Raw genomic sequence first — 24,116 nt, 5'->3', positions numbered from 1 at the left:
CATTCAAGCACAGCCCCCCATTCCTATTACCCACCTGCAGTATCTGGTTTGACCTTATAAGGTTAGAAAAAATGAAAAAAATTTGACAACAGTAACCCTAATATATATTTTTTTCACACAACAGTAGTCAGAGATTGTCGACAATCTTCCTTCATCCAAATACATATCCTGCAAAGCCAGAGTTTCAACAACAAAACAGTAGGGTCACCAATGTGTACACAAAGCTCCCATACTCACTAGCTACCCACCTAAAGTGTGTGGTTTGACACTACCAGGATTAAAAAAAACATAATAAAAAAGAAACCGTGTAATCAAGACCTAAGAATCAGGTCATCTACAAATGATTTAACAGCCAGTTCCCCACGAACATGCAGTGCACTGCTGGAGAGAGGCAGTCCCCTTCTGTCCATGCTTCGACCCAGTGACAAACTGCAATCCTCGCTGACCTTGTGGACAGCTATCCCTGGCCAACTGGAGATCCGCTGCACTGTGGTATCATTACATTTAGGTGGGATTCTGATTTAGAGAAATTCAGTCATAATCCCACAGATGGTAGCTTCTCACCATTGGCTCCTCAGCCAAGCACATTCACCAAATGTCTGAACCTGTGGGTCCTCTCGTACTGAGCAGGATTACTATCACAACAACACATCATCAGTAGGGTAAAACTAACCTGTCTCATGACGGTCTAATCTCAGCTCACGTTTCCCATTAGTGGGTGAACAATCCAACACTTGGTGAATTCTGCTTCACAATGATAGGAAGAGCCGACATCAAAGGATCAGAAAGCGACATCACTATGAATGCTTGGCCGCCAAAAGACAGTTATCCTTGTGGTAACTTTTCTGACATCTCCTGCTTAAAACCCAGAAAGCCAGAAGGATCATGAGGCCTATTTTCAAGGTCTGTATTCATACTGAAAATTGCCCTTCTGCTCCATGGGAGGGTTCTGTCCTATATAGGTGTACCACCCCAGTCAAACTCCCCACCTGACACTGTCCCTGGAGCAGGTCACGCCCAGATGCTTGGAGCCAGAAGTGAGAGTCCCAGCGAGGCTCGCCTCACCGGGTAACTGAAAAAATGATTAGTAGTAGTGGTGTTCCACCGGCGGCCGAGGGCTCCCACTTATTCTACACCTCTCATGTCTCTTCACAGCGCCAGACACAGCCTAGATCCTAGTGCATACAAAGTATTTGGCTGAATCTGTCAGGATATTAGGAAACAGTCATCCACAATCAGCCCCCAAAATATTTATGTAAATTGTAGCACTTACAGTGCTGTTTCTGGGAAAAGTGCTCCGCCCATCCCTCCACCTATTACTAAAGTGCTGTAACTCCTGCCAAACACAGTATTTATTTTTTAATCTGGTTGACCCTGCCAGAAGAAAAACATGGAAGAGATATATAAACTTTAAATGAGTTTACTCATAACCAGTTCTGCTCTGCTCAAACCAGGCATTTTTTTTATTCAGCTGCCTACTAAGGGAACCCACCAAAAAAAAACAGCTGCAGACTGCAAAAAAATGGTAGTTTGCTTTTTACTTTGCACTGGAGTTAGTTAAAACTATAAGCCAAAACTTGTGCAAAATCCAAGTCTTCATGAAAGAACTCAGAAGAAAATCTTCCTGTTATGAGATCCACACAGATCATTAAGTTTCTCAGTCTCAAAAAGTGAATGGGAAGGCTACTCCTTGGCTTTAACTTTTCCCGCTTTTGCTTACATCAGCAGCTGTCTCACATATGCAGGCAAGCTGTGATCATGTGATAGGCTGTTGAGTCTAACAGCCCAGTCCCCCATTAAAATTGAGTAGTAAAAACCACAATGATCTCTGGGAGTGTTGATGTTCACCTAGATTCTACAATGATTTAAAGACAGCTCATAAGTTTTTTTTTTCTTCCATTAATTAAAGTTCTACATTGGGAGTTTAGCTGTGTGCATGCGTACTTGCGTTACAATTTACATTTCCACTGGCAGATAAAAGCAGCTGCTACACTACAATTTGCTTAACTAAATTTCTTCTTTTTTTAATTAAAATAAATATTTTTACTTAAAAAATTAATCATGACCCAAATGATCTTTCCTTAACAGAAACTATCTTTGCATCAGTGCTAGACCGCCTTATCACCAGCATCCTCAACAGGCTAAATCATGTTTCACACCTTCCTAATACCCACATTTTTATTTTTTATTTTTATTTATTTAACATTTGTTGACCGGGAATGTCCGACTAGGTTCCACAGAGCCTGTTTTCAGCGGAGGCCCGGGGAGAAATGCTCCAGATGCATGTCTTTGGAATGTGGGAGGAAACTGGAGTACCCGGAGGAAACCCACGCGAACACAGGGAGAACATGCAAACTCCACACAGAAGGCACCCCAGCCGAGAATCGAACCGGAGAACCTCTTGCTGTGAGGCGACAACGTTAACCGCTGCACCACTGTGCCGCCCATACACATTTACTACCTACCAATCTAGCCACTCTCTCTCTCTCTCTTTCTTTTTTAAGAAATACATTTATTATTCTGAAACAGATATTAGGAAGATACTCAAATGTTGTGTAGTCCTCATTCATAGCACACTTATTTTATATCTTGGAGGCTGGCACAGGTTACTTCTAATATTCTATTTATCTCAAATCAGGCATGCCAACTATCCCTTATACGTTGGTCCAACCCAGAGCCAAGGTTTGCAATCTTGTTATTAAGACCAATAAAAAGAAGAGCATATCCAGCTGAGGACATTTTCTACTCAACAGCAAACAAGAAAAGAATAGAAAAATAACTGAAATAAAAAAAAGATTTAGAGGAAAGAAAACTTTCCAGGGAATTCAACATATGCTGGAATAACAGTTTACATTATATACAAAAATCAGGAAGTTATTTTATACTTTTATCATATTGAGTAATTACAATCAATATCACAGCTGATTTCCTTATCTTGCCAATGACCAAATTTAATTTACAGGTAACACTAATCTCTACTTTTTTATTTCTGCTAAATGTTCCATTTTGGGGCATTTGTCTGACTTTATCTGCTCTGTCATTTTCTATATTCCATACTTCATCCATAGATTTCTTGAGAGCTTATATTTTTATTTCCAGCATTTTTTTCCACTGCCTAGTTATATATTTCTTTCCCCAGTAGCATCATTAATACTGAGAACCACTGTTCTTTTTCAGATATTTTTTAGCTGGTCCTGCCATCCCAATAGCTACAAGGCAGGTGTAAGTTTAATGCTTTTCCTTATTTTTTTTCAGAGCCTCGGTTGCCATTTAAAATGTCCTATCTTAGAGCAGTAGTAAAAAATATTTGTCTAGTCACCTATAGCATCCTTATCACATCTTCTGCACAATGGGTCTGCAGTTCGGAAAATTTTCCTAAGCTTAGATGGAATGTAAAGATACCTCTGTAAGTACTTCCAAACAAATATTTTAAATTTACACAGTGACATAGGTTTCTTAAGTAAGGTCAACTCTCCTAACCATCTATTTTCTGCTAAAACTACCCCTCCATGTCTCTGCACAATTCCTTCTAACTTTATCCAGTATTGCCATTTGTAGGATCATGGACACCTTATAACCATCTTAATATCATATGTTTTCTAACAAGGCCCTCTACTCTAATATGCTGCACATAGGTCATCAGGTCTGAGTTTTTAATCATTCAACTTTATACCACACTGTCTTCTTTACCTCTCTAGCCAGACCTAGGTAAAGGGGCTAATAACTATTAAGAAGTCTAAACTTCACTTTGGCTTCAGGCCAAGCAAGGATCTCTCTTCCCTGAAACAGCTGATGTCAATATCTGACTGGGTCTCCTCTGTCTCCCATATTGCCCAAACAACCTACCTTACACCCCTTCTGTACTGCCCCTTATTTGGAGCAGCAGTCTCCTATAATGCTTTAGTATTTTCTGCATTGTTTTTATTATTTCCAGTAAGATTCCCATGAATTAATTTCTAACATTTGTACCTATTATCAGCTGTAACCTGACTGTTCTTTCCCTTTTCATCATTTTTCCCTCAATCATACTTTTACTTCTACAGTTATAAGCATTTTTTGTAACCTTTCCAATACAGCCACCTGCCCACCTCTACTACATACCAATATAACTCCAGACTGGGTATAGAAAGAACAACATACTCTCTGGGTAAAACCAATTTATCCCATGTCACTATGGGTTTCTTATCTTCAAAAAAAAAACAAGCTCTAATTTTCCTATTAAGCCCCTGCAGTATCTGTATCCCTGGGGGAACACTTGAGGACTGCATACAATGCAACATTCTGGTTTATGCCTGCCAGTTCAGTGCTTGAACTTTTTGCTCTATATCCCAAGATAAACAGTCTCATTTTCTAAAGTTCTACTCAGTTTTCATTATCAATTCCCAATAAGTAAGCTCAGCCAGTCTCTCAAATGTTTCCTCAATCCACACCCCCAGATATAGTTAAGGAGTTAGTTTTTGCCAAAAAGGGGTACTCTTGTACCATCTTCTGGGGTACACTCCCATTTAGAATTACTACTTATATCTTTTAATTTAGATTTCAATTCCTTTATTCCATTAATTTCATCCTGTGAATGTTTCCTTCTCAGAACCTGAAATTACCTCAATTATTTCACCCAAAGATTGTATATCAAGCTTTCATGCCCTCTTCTGCTTCTCATATAGAGAATAATATGCTACTTCACATCCTTTTTATAACTTTCCCATGCTATGACCAGATTAATGTCAAATGAGCTTAAGTTGTCTATTAATACCTTTTGCAAACATTTCTTAAATATGGGATTCTCTCTAAAATGTGTGATAAGAGACCTTGGGACCCAGGTGGGCAATAGTCTCTCCTTTGATAGTCACATCGCCACAGTAGTCAGGAAGTCCTTCTACGTGGCACACCTCAACATAAAAGGGTTCTCATCCAGGAAAAAAGAGGTCATTGTCCCCCTCTACTCGACACTCATTAGACCCATTATAGAGTACAATGCCCCTTTTGGAATGTACCTCACAAGACATCTGCAGCAGCTGGAAAGGCCACAGAAGTACCTCACAAAGAGGATTACTGGCCTCAAACAAATGCTCTACACTGACTGCCTCAAAAAACTCCAGCTTTACTCCATAGCATATCGCCTACGCTGAGGTGATCTCTGCCTAACATATAAAGCTATGTCAAACCCAGAGCTGTTGGACATGCTACACCTAAAGAAATCCCAATCCCTCTGAGCTACATGCTCTAGGGACCTAAACCTTTTCACCACAATAAACAGGACATGCTGGAGAGATAGATTCCTGTCCTAGAGACTTCCCATACTCTGGAACAGGCTACCCATCTATGCCAACCAAAGTTCTTCATTAGCACTCTTCAAAAAAAATCTTGATAAGTGGATGGGAAATGGGAAATACACCACGGGGATCATTTCTGTGTCTCTGCTTGACCTGGCACAGGAAAATAACTTTCCTGGGTGGCGTAAGCCAGGGGAACCTTGTTAGCTAGGCTTACGTAGGCCCTTGGGCTGATAGCCTAGTACCTACCTATGAACCTATAAAAATATCTAGGGACTCTCCAATGTTACTCTAGCAGAGCAATAGACTCCAACTCCAATTTGGCTGAAAGGAATGCATGGTCTGATAAAGAAAGAGATTCAGTCCTCACATCTTTTATTACATACTGCCTTCTTTCAAAATGTATAAATTACCTATATGTGACTGATGCTTATGTTGTCCCAAGTAAAAGGTGTATCCAGGTTTCATATGGTTGACAATGACTAAATTCCAAGCATCAACCATACTAGTCTGCTTTAAATACTGAATCAAAAAATTCCATTGGGGTATTAATCCTTGCTTCCACAGTCCCCCAGATATCTTTAGTCTAGATATTAACAAATTCATAATAATGGAACCCTCTACAAATTTTAATACTGTTGATAACAGCCCTTTAAGCTCAGGAATTTTTAATCCTACAAGGAGATGTCCTGCAACATGAAAATTCTTCAGATCTGAAGAAGTTCTCATTAAGAAGACAAAAGTGTTTACCTTTTACTTGTTTCATCAGCATTTCAATATTAAAGCAACCTTTTTATCATGGATTGTGACTCCAGGTGTACTGTGCCCATACTTTTGAACTAATATACTTCAAGCACTCAATACTAAAATTCATCCTCTAAAGCTCTACTCTTGACTTCTAGGCTATTTTAATTATCTGCCCCATTACCAAAACATTTGAAAAGATTATTTATGACTATGTTTTTGCACTTATTAACAAGTATGGTTTACTAATTGACTCCCAGCATGGATTTAAAACTCTTCATAACACCCTGACTGACATTTATACAGTTACTGACAAGATACATGATCTACAAAAATGTTAAAGAGTTGGCTCAGTGGCGCAGTTTTCACTGAATTTAATAAGGCATTTCAAAGTGCTTACCAGAATATACATTTAACTTAAAGATGCAACTACTCAAACAGATCCTTTGTTGTGCATGTGATGCCCCTGCACTGGCCCAGTAAGAAAGGAGTCTCAATCCTCACCAACAGCACCAGTGAGGGTCGTCCACATTGGGAGGATAACAAATACAGACACAGTAAAGTACAATTTCCCTTAAGAGCACACAGAGACCACAGTCAGTCTGGGGCTGGTTTCTCTCTCTTTATTCAGATCCCCAATAAGACTCCCCACTAGCACAGCTATAGGATTAATATCTCAGCTGAGTGGTCAAGCCAAAACCTCCAGCACCCTCTCTGTCCAACCAGTGCTTTGTGTCCCTGCCCAAGTAGCTGATACATACACACACACACACACACACACACACACACACACACACACACACACACACACACACACACACACACACACACACACACACACACACACACACACACACACACACACACACACACACACACACACGCACACACACACACACAAACACACACACACACACACACACACACACACACACACACACACACACACACACACACACACACACACACACACACTTTGAAATTTTATTTATATACAAACACACAGACACTCCTGGGAAAGGCTGGCACAGGTTCTCCAGCTATGCCCCCTTCTGTCCAGACTATAAGGTAGTACCAATTGCCACCAACCACTCTTATCATCTACTATAAGGCCCTTTCCAAAGGGTGACCAATTCTACTGTGTAATGTTGCTATTATCCAAATGGTAAGTGTGTCCAAGACTTTTAAGGCTATTTAAGAGTGTCCTGTACAGTGTTTCCAAATACATATGCAAGTACGCTAAGAGCTTAAATATCCCTAAACAAGCCAGCCACAATTAAAAGGTTTAAATGTATTTAATGATAAATAATAAAAGAACAAGACAATTCTCAATAACTCAACACAGTGACTAAAGAGTTCAGCATCACAGGAAATATTTTAAACAACATTGCAGGACAGTCTCCCATCAATACAGAAAACATCTAAACTAATCTTACTAAGTTCCTATCTATCGCTAAGAGAAATCATTGCAATCTAAGTCTTACTTACAGAGCCAGACAAGTGCTGATGAGAGGATGTTGTCAGATCCAAAGACAAATACAAAATGCCCAGACTCACTCTCTGAGATAGCTCTTAAATTACTATCAAACATTTCTGCTGGGTTATCTCAGACTACATCATTCTTTGTCACCTCTGTGTCAAAATACGTATTTTTCAGAAGTTTTCCTGGAACTGGAAGTCATAAAGCAGTTAAACACTTTTACCTTTGAAACCTGTAATTATTTCTGTTTCCAGACAATAGGAAAACCTCCTAGCTCTAGACATCCTGTCTCTTTGCATTAACTAACTTTATAGCACAATTGTAAACAATTTCAACTTATTTTCTTAGAGTTTTGCAAGTTAACTCTGTATTTTCCAACATCTACCATGAAAACATACATTTGCATAGGCATGTAGTTTATACACGTTTCTGCTCATTTCCAGCAGGGTAAACTGTGGTTACATTCTTGAAGCTCAGTACATAACATACAGTTCAACACACACCCCTGCACCAGTAGTCCAATATACACACAACACACAGTTTTCTTACATTTGTAAGACAAGCATATAAATCATGTTGCTAGTCCCAAATGACACAGAATTATTTACAAAATTCCAGCTAGCTGGGCTGACAGCCTTCACAGTGAAATCAAGAAACTCAATTACTCATGAGGGTCATTCTGTGCAGGAGTCCCCCAAAGCTCAATACTCTGATCTATATTTTTCTCTGCATTTATCAATGACATCACCACTTGCATCTCCCCTAACAAAATTAGCTTATCTGAGGATGATATAATACTTCACAAAAGTGGTCCCGCCTCTGTGGTGGTGCAAATCTCACTACAAACAAAAACAGATCTCAATGTCCTCTGTGACTGGTTAACTAACATCCAAGTACCACTTAATACCCACAAGACATCAATCATGTTTTTTGGCACTAAACAAAAACTGGCTACCATAGGTCCACATCTAATAAAACCTACAGATAACATATCCAATAGCCCAGTTACTCAGTAAAAATACATAGGTTTCACATTACATCCCTCTCTCTAATTCAGAATTGACACAGACAAAGTCACTGCTCAACAGAAAGTTTCTTACACCATCCCCAGTCATCTTACCACTGACAGCAGGAAAGCCATATCAAAAACATACTAATTCCTGCTCTAGGGTATGGTCTGCCTATCATTACCCTCTACTCTTCATACCATACAAAAATGACTCAGATTTCAACTAATGGCTTCTCCTGCATCCACTTATCCAATTGGCTCCCAGTCACACCAGGGTTTATCTTATTAGTCTCTTCACTTGCATTTAAAATCTTGCATACTTTTATCCCTCTCTCAGAAACAAACTACAAATTAGGACATCTCCTTATACACTCTGGAGCATTGAAAACAATATAATTTCACTCTACATGTCAGCTTTCAGCCACCTGACTGAAGAAAATAAACTTTAGCTACATTATTCTAGCAATGTATTTACCTGTGTGCTGAATTAAGACAAATCACTCAATGTATTCTATTAGAAATGAACTTGCAAAACAGCTGAGAGAGTTTTTCAAATGCATCTGCTTTATGGACAGTGGATAGCCTCTTTCACCTTCAGCTCTAATATAAAATTGTTTTTACTGTATGACAGTATCTCCTTATGGGTCTACTTCAAGGGACTGAAATTTCACAACATCGAACCTCTGATGTGTGAAGACCAGATGACTGAAGTTGTGAAATATCAAACTTTGTGAATGGAGATCACTGTACAGTGTAGAATGGAAGATTTATTATTCTCTTCACTGTAGTGCGATCTCAGAGTTGGCATATTTAAGTAGCAGGGGGTATGAGACGTGCAGCCACCTAAGTGGGGGGTGCAGGAGGGCTGGCCCCCTGCAAAAACATGAAAGAAGATGTTTTCACCTATTAGATTTTTTTTTCTGGTTGATATTTCACAACTTCAATCTTCTGATCTTCGATAATCAGAGTTTCAATGTGAAATTTTGATCCTTTGAAGTAGACCCCTCTTTACAAGCATATTATCACTAGAAACTTTTACTTGTAGTTATGAAAATGTATACTATTTTAATGTCTGGGATTGGAATTTCTAACAATGGAGCTTCCCTTTTTCTAGCATATTTGTACTTCCAGTTAGGTAGCAAAAATGTATGTATTAAAACAACAATATTGACTGCATCATATATGGTTTACTACACCTGTTGCAACTATTCTGCATTACTCAATGTCTGCATATGTATTGTATTTAAATGTTGTTTGTACAGTGCTCATATACCAGGGCCATAGCTAAAAATGGTCCTTGCACGATCCCACCTACCTGTTTAACAAAGTCTAAATAACTAAATAAGGGGGTGAAAGGAGCTGATTAGTCCAGCTGCAAGGGGTACTGGTAGAACAAATGTGTTTGAATCTTTTCCATAAGGAAGCATTTCATAAGGTATTTTAATGGATGAGAAAAAGATGGAGCAGAAAACCACAAGGATGCAACTGTTAGCCATATTTTCAGTTCACATTCAATAGGCAATAAACAGAACAAAGCCAAGGACAGTTTTCTAGGCTTTCACTTAAATGGAGGCAAACTGCTTGTAGCAGATAGCTCCTTAAAGAATCCAGCTATATAAAGAATGAATGCATTTAGAAAGTAAAATTATGGTAGGCTCATAATAAAAAGTCATGCAGCTTTAATAAGTAGTTTTCCATGTAGGCTGTGTAGGGGAGTTGTACTCAGATTATTTGTTCATTCATTCTTTGACAACCAACTTAATCCATTTCAGGGGTCCCTGTGAGCCAAAATCTATTCAAGCACTCACTGCATACCTGGCAGTGAATCTAACCATCATTGGAGTGCCAGCCAATCACAAGCTGCACACATGTGCACTCACTCAACATTGTATGGATCACCAATTAACATATGGTACATTGTAGAACTGTGGGAGGAAACAGGAATGTCTCTACATAGACACAGACAGGACATGCAGCCTCCAGACTGAAGACATCCCAACCAAGAAAAAATTTAAAGAAGCAAGCACTGATAAACACTGGCATCAACTACTGTGCCACTGTGTCTTCTTAATCAAATTAAAACACATTTAACTTGTGAAATGAAATATGTTAAAGAGAAAACAATGGGAGATTCATCTTCCATAATTCATATGTTCATAGGATGATACCAGGCTACTGGCCCAGAGGCCCTTATAAGCCTAGCCAAAGATTTTCCCCATGTTCCCCCAAAGTCAGCACCTGTTTCCCCTGTCCAGCAGGGACACTGGTGGGATCCCAGGGGTATATTTTCTATTTCCCATCCAGTCGTCCACATTCCTCTGAAAGATGGCTAGAGAGGTACTCTGCTTGTCATGGAGAGGGAGTCTATTCCACAGATGGGGGAGTCTTTGGGGTACAAATCTATCCCGCCAACAAGTTACATTAATGTCACAGACCAGTTCAGAATCAGGCCAGGGTGTATACATATACAGTGATTAAGAAAACCGTAGAAGCAGCATGAGAATCTATACCTATTAGTATGATGTCAAGTCTAACTGTTCCCAGGAAATATACAAGATAATAAAGTGCAGAATCAAAAGAAATTGGATAATGTGAAAAAAACTCTCATAATTGCATTTTCATATAGGCAGAATATCCTGGCTATGACAACCTTGCATTTTCTTGAATACGTTTTAGCAAGAAGAATCAAATTTCAGGATAAGCAACCTTAAAGTACAAAGTAAATCTGAGGATGTTACCTCAGAGCGGTAAGACAAAAACGAAAAATATTAAAACTACGAATAAAATAAAACAGTGGTGCAATGAAGGGGTATTTCAAAGACAAACACTGCAGATACCAAAGCAAAAAATGTATGTTAAAATGTGTTCCCTGCTCCAGGTAATGACAGGAAAATACCTGCCTGGGGCTGACGATACAAGTCACTTAAGAATAATCCAGCTACAACAAGTGGGCCCAACTCTTTTAAAATGCAGCCCTGCCTTTTTCCTCCAAGTCATGCAACAGGCCAAGCTTAGCTTTGGTTGCTTTACATTTGGTGAGAATGGCAAGTGCAACAGAGTTATTTATGTATTTGTTTGTTTATTTATTTATTATCCCACTAGGATAATTCTCTGTTCTCTTAGATGTGACCTAAGAGTAACAATCTGACTAAGTGAATTGCTCAATCATAGGTTGCAATTGAAAATCAGTGGATGCACAACTGGGTTTAATCTCCAGGACACCCATACAGCAGACTCTATAATATCTGATAAAAACATTTCATTGTTGAAATAGTTAAGTGCTTTTGTCTGAAAATCAGGTGGATTTCTTCACAACTGATACTAAAGTATTTACTATAGAGTTATACAAACTCTTAAAAATAATGGTGACCTTAAAGCCATATTTCACCTTTTATAAAATTTAAAATTAGATCTCAAAAACACTGATTTCATCATTACAAGTTACATGTCATCACGCATGTTTAAAAACTATAAAAATGTGGAATTGTTTGCCAGTGCTATAAATAAAAACCATATTAGATGAAAATCCTTCCAAGAAAAAAAATTACAACTCAGGCACGTGTCAACCAATACTATTGCATGAAATATACTTATGTATGATGTAATTCAAGATAAATATAAACATTTGTACATCCTTAAATATATCTAAGCAAGGTATAACTTTAAAAAGCATAAATCTATTTCCTATGAAAGATAGAAATCTAGATCACTCCCCAGACTATATAACCTACAAGGTTTACAATCATAAGTTGGAAACGCACTCGGTCAAGTCATCATGTCATCAAAAATTAATGGCGAAAATGAAAAGGTTTTCAGCCCCAATCTCGAATCATGTTAAAGTCAAGTGTTCAGTATTTGCTGTTTTGAATATGCACCCGTAGAACTGCATGTGCCATCCGGGCATTGATATTCAAGCTTCAGTATGGTAGGCTTTGATTTTCCAGCTCTTTGAAAATATACTTTTGATGTTACGCTACTCACCCGAGTGCATTTCCAGCTTATGATAGGAAACCAACCTACAAACCTTTCAATCTTATATATCAGATACTGAGGCTTTCACAATTTGGCAGCATGCATGTTGAGTATACATGTTATAAAAATTTGGTCACTTAGTCCTGGCATAGGTGGGCACACTACCTACTCATTTCTGATGTTGCAAAATGTCAGTACTCTGTATTACTGCCACCTATAGATTTACTTTACACTTTATTTAAATATTTAGAAACTTCATATACTTCAAATCATAAAGGGAGTTAAATTATTTTATTTTTATTTTCATTACTCTGCAGTCACAAAAGGCCACTTATGTCTGGCAGGAAGTTGTGCTAACCTTTTTTATACAGTGAATACCAAGGAATTATTTTATTTTTAATGCACAAGTAAGATCTTATACACATTCAATTACAAAAGAATGTTACATAAACATTTCTGGGTCTAGTATATAACTATACCACAAATATTCAGTCAAAACTAATACATGACTTAAAGGCTTTAATATAGATGGGTGGCACACTACTAGTACAGGTACAGGTTAGTACAGGTAAGACACTGTATGTAATGGAATACAGCTATCATTAGTCAAATATTGTGTGTCAGATCATCATGGTGTGCAGGGATTAAAAAATTAAAGATAACTCATTTCATATCTGCTAGCAGTCACTTGAGGTATGGAATTCCTGACTACTGACAATTGCCTGGAACTCAGAGTCACAATGCCTTCAAATGTAAGAAAGATATTTTTAAACTGAATCACTAAAATGTCTTTTCCTGTTACTTGTTCCATTAAACTCATTTTCACATTTAAATTGCTTAACCATGGTGGCTCTAAATACCAAAAACTCAGTACCAAAATAAAGCGTATTTGAAATAGCAGCATAAGTGATCTGTCTATCAAGTACTGTATGCTTGAATGACATAAGGCAGCCCACATAACAAGAACATGTTTGGAGTCCAAATGGAGAGATGATAAGTCAGCAGGTAAAGGAGAGTAGTATTCCTGAAACTGAATTCATCCTCTAGTCTTGATGAGTACCTTCATGAGGTGGACCCTGTTTTCACAAAATCTCACCAAGAAGACACTGATATCTAGACTGTATTTATATAGTATATATCATGGACATATGTAGGTTAAAAAATAAAAAAAGAGAGCTGGGTGCACAAGACCCAGGATAAAAAGTGCCCAATCCTGGTAAGCACACTGGTGCCAGGACTGGAAACGATGGCAGTGTAGAAGCCTCAAAAATACGGAAACATTTCTACAATGGAGCCAGGCCAGGCCAAGGGGGAGGATAGCCCCCTATTGTAGAAGGAAGTAGTAGTCCACAAAAATCACAAAAACTGATAGGCCAAAGAAGAGCCTTAAAGATGAAAAAGTGGGCTACTGAGGATAAGAAAGAAATTATGTATTGTTACTATTATGCTAAAAGTCTAGAATTTCCAGACACAAGATATACAAAATGATTAAGCCAGAAATTAGAGGAAAGAAAAATACTTCCACAGGAAAAAGTATCAGAAACTTCAAATTAAAATTTGTGTTCATTAATACAACAGATTTGAGAAAAACAGTATATAGATGAAGAAACTGGTCTGTTTGAAAAAGAAACATCTGAGAAAGTGTGAAAATATAAACAACAGAACCTAGAGATATTTGAAAATTATAGAAAATAAATATGGAAATGGGAAAGAATATATATGTATGTATGTATGTGTGTGTATATATATATATATATATATATATATATATATATATATATATATATATATATATATATGGCTATATATATATATATATATATATATATATATATATATATATATATATATATGTACTGGAGCCACTATGACTAGCTATATAAACTATTTATTAAAATACAGATAAGTGCTTTTGAGCATTTGTTCTTCATTAGATCTAAAACACATTGAATACAATCATATTTAAAGATACAACCAACCAATTAAAAACAGTACAGAACCTGCACTCCTTTAATAGGGATTTTAAAGGCATAAAGCCATTTAAGCCAGGTTTATAATTAGCTTGCAGATCAGCTATCCTTTTTAGCTCTGCCAACTCAGTACTACATGTAGTATCCCCCCTCTTATGCTTTCATGTTGAATATGCAATACCATAAACTGAAACCCATGTCCTGTATTTATTTCAGTGTGTTGATACAATGCATTATTCTTCAAACCTAACCTAACATCGTTCATATGTTGCAGTATATGTTGTTTTAGCATCCTATTCGTTTTTCCAACATAGAACGCTTGGCATAACACTCAGCTAAATAAACCACATTTCTAGTTCTGCAGTCTGCATATAGCCTGGGTGTATATTTACTACCAGATACTGAATGTATAAAACATTAGTACTACTAATATATTGACATCCTTTGCATTTCTAACATAGAAAAGTCCCTACTTTGGTACTGGTTGCATTACTCTTAAGAGGGTGGATGTTCTTACATAAAATCTATTTCAAGTTCAAATTATTGGTATAAGCAAATCTAGGGTAGGAACCTACCACTGCTTTCAGTTTTTCATCTGTGTGCAGAATTTTCCCATTCTTTTTTATTACTTGAAAAATTCTGTCAGTATCACTATTATAATGTAAAACCATCCTTAAAAGTGGATTATTATTCAAATTCAGTTTATTAGCATTTGCCTCGTTATTATAATTGCTTTCAAACCAGGTTACCCCTCTGTTCCTCCTCCATCCTTTCGTTCTATCTACTGACTTGTGTATCTTTTTTTCTGGGTACCCATGACTAACAAACATATGTTTCATCTCATTTAACTCACATTCGTATATACTATCTTCAGTGCACAATGTAGAAATTCTTAAACTCTGCCCACTCACAACATTTTCAAAAATATGTTTTGGATGCATAATCTCATATGATAGAAGATTATTTTTCCAGCAGTTTTTTCTATATACCCTGGCTTGTATTTTCTTATGCGCATCTTTCTATATCTTTACATCTAAAATGTCTATCAGCTATGTTGCGTGGTTAACAGTAAATCGTAAAAAATCTGTACTACTTTCCAAATAATTAACAAATAATAAATCTTCCACCATACCACCCCATAAAATAAATATGTCATCAACAAATCTGTGATATACCTTCAGCTTGTCCCTCCATTGATGGACATTAGATAAAACATGTGTATTCTCCCATTGCGCCAACACCAAATTGGCATAAGTGTCGGCACATGGAGTGCTCATGGCAACACCTGCTCTTTGCCAGTAGCTTTGATCATAAAACATAAACAAATTATTTTCCAAAATGAATTCAAGAAAAACACATATCTGCAAAATACTCTTTTCATCCATGACTGCATGGGATAAAACAAATTGTTTGACTGCTGTAACACCATAAAGATTCAGAATCACAGTGAACAAATTGTTCACATCTAAAGTTACAAATAAATGATCTTAATGTGTATCTGCATATTCTTAAAAATCATGTAATGATATTAAGAAACATGAAGTATCATTAATTATTGCTAGGGCATATAGCAACATCACTTTAAGTTTCTTCTAAACCCAGTAAGAAAGAAATTCTGTGACCCAACCTCTGCCTAATACTATGGGTCTATATGGGGGTTTATGAAGGTCCTTATGGATCTTAGGTAAATGTTCTATGTTCTTTACTGGATCACCTTGGTTTTGTGATGAAATATTCACATTGTTTTTTCTTTCACCAACCCTGTTTCCACTGCCATTGGAGTTTTCAGGACAGCTGGTAAAACACTCGCAGGCCTAGGCAAGCTGGAAGTGCTGGAGTTGTTTAATTCTAGCTGAGTCCTCCCTCCAGGCTGCTCAGTCTCCGGTTCCTTCTCACTTGTATTTTTGGTGCCAGAATTTACTCTGAGCCATGCAAACGCATTACCCTTGACAAAGTCAGTACAGTCTCTCTGTAGCTTTGGCATTTTAATGCGCTGAAGCTTTTCATCATAGATATTCAGTGAGTGAAATAAAGTTTCCAGTCTGGCAAAATAAACATCACTGTTCATGTTGCTTTCTATTTCACTCTGTATTCTCTCAACAAAATAAACATCATTGTCCATGTTGCCTTCTATTTCAATCTGTATTCTCTCAATTTTCTGTGTTAGTTCTTTCTCAAGGAGTGAAAAAAGTCCAATAATAATTGTATATATTTGAAGCTGGTATCTAGATTTAAAGCTTGCCATTTGGCTAAGAGTTCAGGATACACCTACCCATAGGACAGCATACACAATATATGCAGACCTCCTGGAACTATCTTAAAGTGAAGGCAAGCTTCTAAGTGGAATATTTGCCACTGCATGCGCTTCAACTTAAATAGCACTTTCCAAGATTTTTTCATTTACACTCTCTTCTTCACAGGCATCAGGTTCATTATATTCTCCAATAACATTCAACTGAACAAACAATAAAGGATTAATGTTCTTATTTGCCATTCTCTTTGCTCTTTCCCTGAATGTTTTTGTACGTGGTGTAACAGGATGGTAATCCAGTTCAATAACCTCTGAGTCAACACCAGCCATGTTAACTTCCTCAGCCAAAAACAAAACAGCCACAGTAATACATATCCACAGAAGCCAAAGAAGAAATAAAGGTTCACAGTGGTAAAATAAAATGAAAAAATGAAGAAAAAACCCACTGGAGTCACCCTGACCAGCTACATAAACTATTTATTAAAATACAGATAAGCGCTTTCAAGCATTTGCTCTTCATCAGATCTAAAAACACATTGAATACAATCATATTTAAAGATACAAACAACCAATTAAAATCAGTAGCAGAACCTACGCCCCTTTAATAGGGGTTTTAAAGGCATACAGATATTTAAACCAGGTTTATGATTAGCTTGTAGATCAGCTATCCATTTTAACTCTGCCAACTCAGTACTATGTGTAATATCCTCCACTCTTATGCTTTCATGTTGAATATGCAATACTATAAACTGAAACCCATGCCCTGTATTTATTTCAATGTGTTGATAAAATGCATTATTTTTCAAACCTAACCTAACATCGCTCATATGTTGTAGTATGCGTTCTGTTAGCATCCTCTTAGTTTTTCCAACATAGAACACTTGGCACAATATGCACTTAGCTAAATAAACCACATTTCTAGTTCTGCAGTCTGCATATAGCCTGGGTGTATATTTCCTACCAGAAACTGGATTTATAAAAACATTAGTGCCACTAATATACTGACATTCCTTGCATTTCTTACATTGAAAAGTCCCTACTTTGGTACTAGTTGTATTACTCTTAATAGGGTGGATGTTCTTACATAAAATCTGTTTCAATGGGAAAGAAAGAGAGATTTGATATGGTGCAATATTTATGCAAAGGAAAAAGCCAAATTAATCAATATAAAGAAGGCAGCCCCAAGGATATTCAAAGAGAAATACAGACAGGTGCATCCAGATATGGAAAATTTCACAATAAAAAATAATATCACAAAGATGGAACATAGAAAACAAGATTAGTAAAGTAGAAGTTAAGAAAATACAAGCTGAACTTATGGAGTGCCTGCAAAGTGAAGGGTTTGGGGTAGAAGGTCTAACACAGGTTAAAGCACAGCATGATGGAGTGAGTCACCAAAGTAAGGAGAAGCAGGAAGAACAAGAGACATCTGACAATTAAATATGGACATGGGAAAGAAAAAGAGATTTAATATGGTGTAATATTTATACAAAGGAGAGAGTAAAACTAACCAATACAAAAAGAGCAGCACCAAAGATATTTGAAGAAAAATACAGGGAAAAGACTCCGGGCATGGAAAACTTTTCAATACAAAAAAAAAAGAAGACAAAGAGGAACAGTAGAAAAGGAGATTAGTAATGGAGAAGTTAAATAAATAGAAACTGAAAGGAAGGGGAGAAACTGAATACCTTTATGGAAGTATCGAACAGAAAAAATTATAAAGGAATTAAGACAAAAAGTGTCACTATTAGAAGACTGTAAAAGAGGGAATAGATCAACAAAAATACCAAGAAAGATAGATGTGATAAAAGCAATGTGCAGTATTAGAACAGACCATGATCTATCATGCACTACCATAAATAAACTAAAAATGTCAGCACAGGTGAAAAAACTTAGAAGATACGCAGATGAATAAAAAGCAAAAGTATAAAATAAGAAATTTATTGATGACCCAACAACGTTTTATAGAAAATTTGGAAATAAGGTAAAAGGAATTGAAAGACTGCCAAAAAAGAAAAGAAATAGATACATTTTGGAGAAGTATCTATGAAGATCCTGTGGAAAATAACAAAGATGCCAAATGGATAGAAGAAATAAAAGAAAGAATAAGAAGTTTAAACATACAGGAAATGAAATAGGATGAAGTAACAGCTACAGAGACTGAAACAAAGTTAAGAAAAGCCTTTAATTGGAAAACCCCAGGCCCAGATGCAGTACCTAACTTTTGGTTAAAAGTATTAACATTTTTGCACAAAGATTTAGCCATGAGTAAGAACTATTTCTATGAGCAGCCCAAACAGACACCAACCTGGCTAACAACAGGAAAAACAATGCTCCTACTTAAAAGTGTACCTGCACGCTACCCTAAAATTATAGACCAATAACTTGCCTTCCAATGACATATAAACTATACATGGGAACTGATGCTGACAGAGTTTATAATCATTTAGAAGAAAACTCAATTATGGCAGTAGAAAAAAATGGCAATAAAAGAAAGTCATATGGAACAAAGGATCATTTGTTGTTAAATAAAGTCATAGTGGAGAACTGCAAAAAGGGGAAGAATCTAAGTATGGCATGGATTGACTACAAAAAAGCATTTGATAATTTCCCATATTCATGGTTAAAAGAGTGCTTAAAATGTATTAGATACACCCTACACTGGCAGACCACTTTGCAAGTAAGTCATGATAAATGTCAAATTATTATCCCAGGGATAAAAATTTAAAGGGGGATATTCCAAGGTGACTCTCTGTCACCTTTGCTATTCTGCCTTGCCCTTAACCCATTGAGCTGTCTACTTAACAGCTTAGTCCATAGCTATAAATTGGCTCCTAGAAAACAACAAACTGTAAAGACTTCTCATCTTCTCTTTGTCGATGATTTAAAATTGTATAGCTAATCAGATGAGGAACTGAAAGCACAACTGCAGGTTGTCAAAACTTTTTCAGATGATATTGATATCAATAAGAAATATAAAATATAGAAGAATTGATAGTCTATTTATTTATTGTTTATTGATATTTATTTGATATATATTTGATTTATTTTATTGATATTTATTTGATTTATTGAATTGATAGTTTATTTATTTATTTATCTATCTTTTGTTAACTGGGTTAGTCCACCAGGTTGGTGGCCCATTTTCAGTTGAGACCCGAGGAGAAAAGCTCCACAACAAAAATAACAATAACAATAACAACATTTACATTACAATTAATGTGCTTTTGTATACATAACTACATGCATTCATGCCAAATATGGGTATAATAGCATACATATATTCATGTGATAGTGAAACAATTAACAAAGCATAAAACTCAGCAAAGACAATAGCTAAGAAAGAGAAGAGGTGGAGACCTGTAATAAAAGTGAAGCTTTACAAATAGGGCCTCAGAAAAAGCTTTTAAGCATATTTAATGACTAAACCGAATTGGTACAAAGGAAGAAAAAGGAGTAATAAATAGAAGGGTTGAAGTAGAGATGTGGGGATAAAAGTTTAGGGGACTCAAGAGAATGAAAGAAAGATGGGTATGAGAAGAGTGGGGGGGTGGGAAGTATAGTAGCTAAGGAAGACAAAAGATGAGATTTAAGTATAGTATTGCTTAGTGGCAGGGCTGAGGGACTACAGTACTAGTATTTATGAGTTGTATTAAGGTAAGGAGAGGAAAATTGTAAAGGTCTACCAAATCGTTGAGTAAGTGTTAGGTCAGGGGGTGACAGGTGCAGGAGGGAGAGCTAGCAAGGTTTAAAAAGAAATGAGATTTGAATAGAATGTATATTGGTTGGGAGTTTGTTCCAGGTTTGAGATATAGAGCATTTATAAAGTAATCTGCCTATTGTTTTGTTAGACCTGTAGGTATCAAGTAGCAATTGATCAGTGTTATGGAGGGATCATGAGGGTTTGTAATTGGATAGGTGGGTAAACAAGGAGGGACACTTATCGAGTTTGTACAGTAGAGAGTGTGTTATCATTAGCTGAGAAAGAGTAGTTGAGGGAATTCAAGCCATTGTAGTTGGTGAAGGGCAAGGTAGTGATGGGATTTGTAAGAGAAATTACAGGCAAATCTATCTGGTTGTAAGTTTGTTTAAGTTTGGTTAGCAGATTTGCTTGGAGGTGGGCAATACAGGGGAAGAATAGAATATGCAGGGGAAGTGGTAGGCATGAACTAGTGAAGTCCTTAAAGTAATGGACACGATTTTTTTATTTCTATACAGTAGTCCAAGTTTTTTTGCTTGTTTGGTTTTTTTTGGATTGTTGGAGATGATGGTCAAATTTCAGTTGATCATCAATTGTGATTCCTAAACGTTTTTGGTATGGGAGTCAGCATGAATGATGGTGTTGTCTAGAGAAGAGAGACTAAAGGAAGTTTTAAGGTTGGACATATATTTGGGAAGAAAAAGAAGAAACTTAGTTTTCTTTGGCTTAAGGATGAGCTGGTTATTGATTAACTAGTGTTCAGTGGTGTTGAAGAAGTCTGGGTGAGGGAGCTAAGGTCAGTAAGGTTGTTGGAGAGGGTAATAAGAGTAGAATCATCAGTGTACTGGATTAGAAATGAGGTGCAGCAGGCAGAGCAGAGATTGTTAGTAAAAATATTAAAGAGAAGGGGGCCTAGAATGGATCCTTGGGGTACAACTGCTTGGTTAAGTAGGAAAGGAGAGCAGGAGGTCTGCCATCTAACAGATTGTTGTCTGTGGTTAAAATAACTAGAGAACTAGAGAGTAATCGATTCAGAGAGGTTGAGTTCAGTTAGTTTAGTATGAAGCTTAGGGTGGGAAACGCTGTCAAATGCCTTGGAGAGTTCAAGGAATAGGCATTACACCAGTTTATTGTTATCTCTTGTATTTGCTATGGTCTGGATGAAGGATAGAAGGGCTGTGAATGTGCTGTGTTGGGGCCTAAATCCAAGTCGAGAGGGGGTGAAGAGATTTTCCTGGAGCAGATGTTTAAGAATTTGGCTATGAATACATTTCTCTAAAATTTTTGAGAGGGGGGAGAGGATGGCTATAAGTTGGAAATTTGAAGGGTCGGTGGAGTTACCTTCTTTGTGAAGTGGAATTGCATAGAAGGATTTCCAAATTTCAAGGACTGAAGAGTCTTTAACAGAATGGTTGATGAGGATTGAGATGGGATATGCTAAAGTATTGGCTGCAAATTTGAGAAATTGGGGGGGTAGGTTGTTGAAGGAAGGAGAGCAAGGCTTAAGTTTCTGCAAAAAAGATTTTATATAAGCACTGGAAACAGGTTCCAGGGAGAAGGATGAGAAGAGGAAGGTTGTGGAGGTGGAGGGGGGTGGTGGTTGGTTGTTGGCGGGAGTTAGTTTGCAGACAGAGTCTATGAAGTAGTTGTTTAGTAGGGTGGCAGTTTTAAGAGATGATTTATTGGACAAGTGGTTAGGGGTAGAAGGTTTCCCTGGGTGGAGAATACTGTTCATGGTGCACCATATTTTGGGGGTTTGAGGTGTGAGTAGAGTGAGCTTCTTCATAGAATTTTTTCTTGTCTCAGGTAATACGTTTTTTTAACAAGGTTTCTTAGTTCTTTGAATTTAAGGAGAAGAGAAGAAGATTATGTCTTTGTCCATTGTTGCCAGGTAGTGTCTCCAAGTTTCAAGGTGGAAAGATTATCTTTAGAGAGCCAGGGTGTTGGATTAGATTTTATCCTAATTTTTCTGATGGGTGTTAGGGTGTTTAGTATGTTTAGAAAAATATTTTTAAATTCAAGAACAGCATAATTTAGAGGAAGGTTAAACAGGTTAGACCAATTGATAAGAGAGAGTTGGTTGTTAAAGGTTTCTGTGTTGAAATTGGTCAGGTTGTGGCAGTATCTATAAAGGTGGGTTTTTCAGGTTTGAGAAGGTACTCTTAGTACTGAGATAGGGAGGTAATCACTTACGGAGTCTGGTAAAGTGCTGGGATTATGGTACTGATTAGGGTTGGAAGTTAATATCCAATCAAGAATGGAACTGGAGTTTTTATTGATGTTGGTGGGAGTAGAAATAAGTTGGCTTAAACCAAAAAGGTTTATACTAAGGCTACAGGAGTGTGGGTAGAGTTTATTCCAATCAATATTGGTATCACCTAGTAAGACTGTCTTGTACAGCAGTTTTTGGGAAATCCATGATAAAACAGATTCAAGTATTGGAATATTGTTACCATGGGGTATATAGATAGATACTAATGCAAATTTCTTGTGTGGGTTAAGGTGATAGTTCAGAAAGATAAGTTCTTTAGGGGAGAAGTCACGGAGGGACATGGGGATGGAGTGAGGTTAAGCTGTTCTGAGTACATGACAGCAACACCTCCCCCTTTTCTTAGAAAGCCTGTATTGCCGGAATATGTTATAGCTGGGGGTAGAATGTCTGAGTTAGTGATACAAGGTTTTAGCCAGGTTTCTGAGAAAGTTAAGGTGTGTGGGGAGCGATGGGCAACCCAAGTATGTAAATCTGAGATTTTGTTTGGGAGAATTTGTAGGTTTATGGAATAGACAGACAGGTGTTTAGCTGCACAGGTGGGGAGTTGGTGTCCAGTAGATGAGGTAGAGATGGGTGAGTTGGAGGGAGAGGATGGACCAGGATTTTGGTGGATGTTCCCATCTGGTAGGAGTATAATTGGAAGTAACCAAGTAACAGCCAAATGATAAAAACACACACAAATATCAGCTTTGCCAAACAGATCACAATAGTAGCTTTATTTTGGTACCTCAGCTTATCACCTTCTTAGAAATAGTCCATTAACACAAACTTGATCCAATTTATACACCAAAAGTGCCTCATCTATCAATTAAACAATCAATAAACCCATTAACATTCATTAAAAATTACTAAACGTATTTATTACATCCTATTAAAATTTAAACATTTTTAAATATATTTATCAAATCCTATATAATATCACACAGATTAGAATATATTTGTCTCATTAATTAAATCAAATTATATAAATAATTAACTTATAAAGTTACATCACTATCTAAATTCATACCCTAGGAAGAAGGGTCCTATAATTAATAATCATCCTACACTCCAATCTGTTAAGTTTCTCTTTAAAACTACACTCACCATCCATGAATGGCTGAGCCAATATACTAAAAAACAATGTGTTCCCTGTTCCCCATGTGCAGAAATGAAATGATTGGCTACTGGACTATTAACATTTTTTCATCTAATGTCACCCAAATGCTCCATTATTCTAACCTTCAATTTTCTCCTAGTTTGTCCACTATACCATCTAATGTCTTCACATCCACAACCAATAATATAAATAACCCCAAAGGAATTACAATTAAAAGATTCCCTAGCTTTATGTTTCCTACCATTAATCTTCTATCCATTTAGATTTTTTGCCCTGTTGCAAATTGAACAGTTGCCACAAATATGTATCCCCACTCTACCCCTTTGTCTATCTAATATTTCAACTC

This window comes from Protopterus annectens, chromosome 8.part0 (assembly GCF_019279795.1).
Source record: "Protopterus annectens isolate FY-2018-M chromosome 8.part0, PAN1.0, whole genome shotgun sequence".
NCBI classification, from domain to species: domain Eukaryota; kingdom Metazoa; phylum Chordata; order Ceratodontiformes; family Protopteridae; genus Protopterus; species Protopterus annectens.
This window is presented reverse-complemented; position numbering follows the sequence as displayed.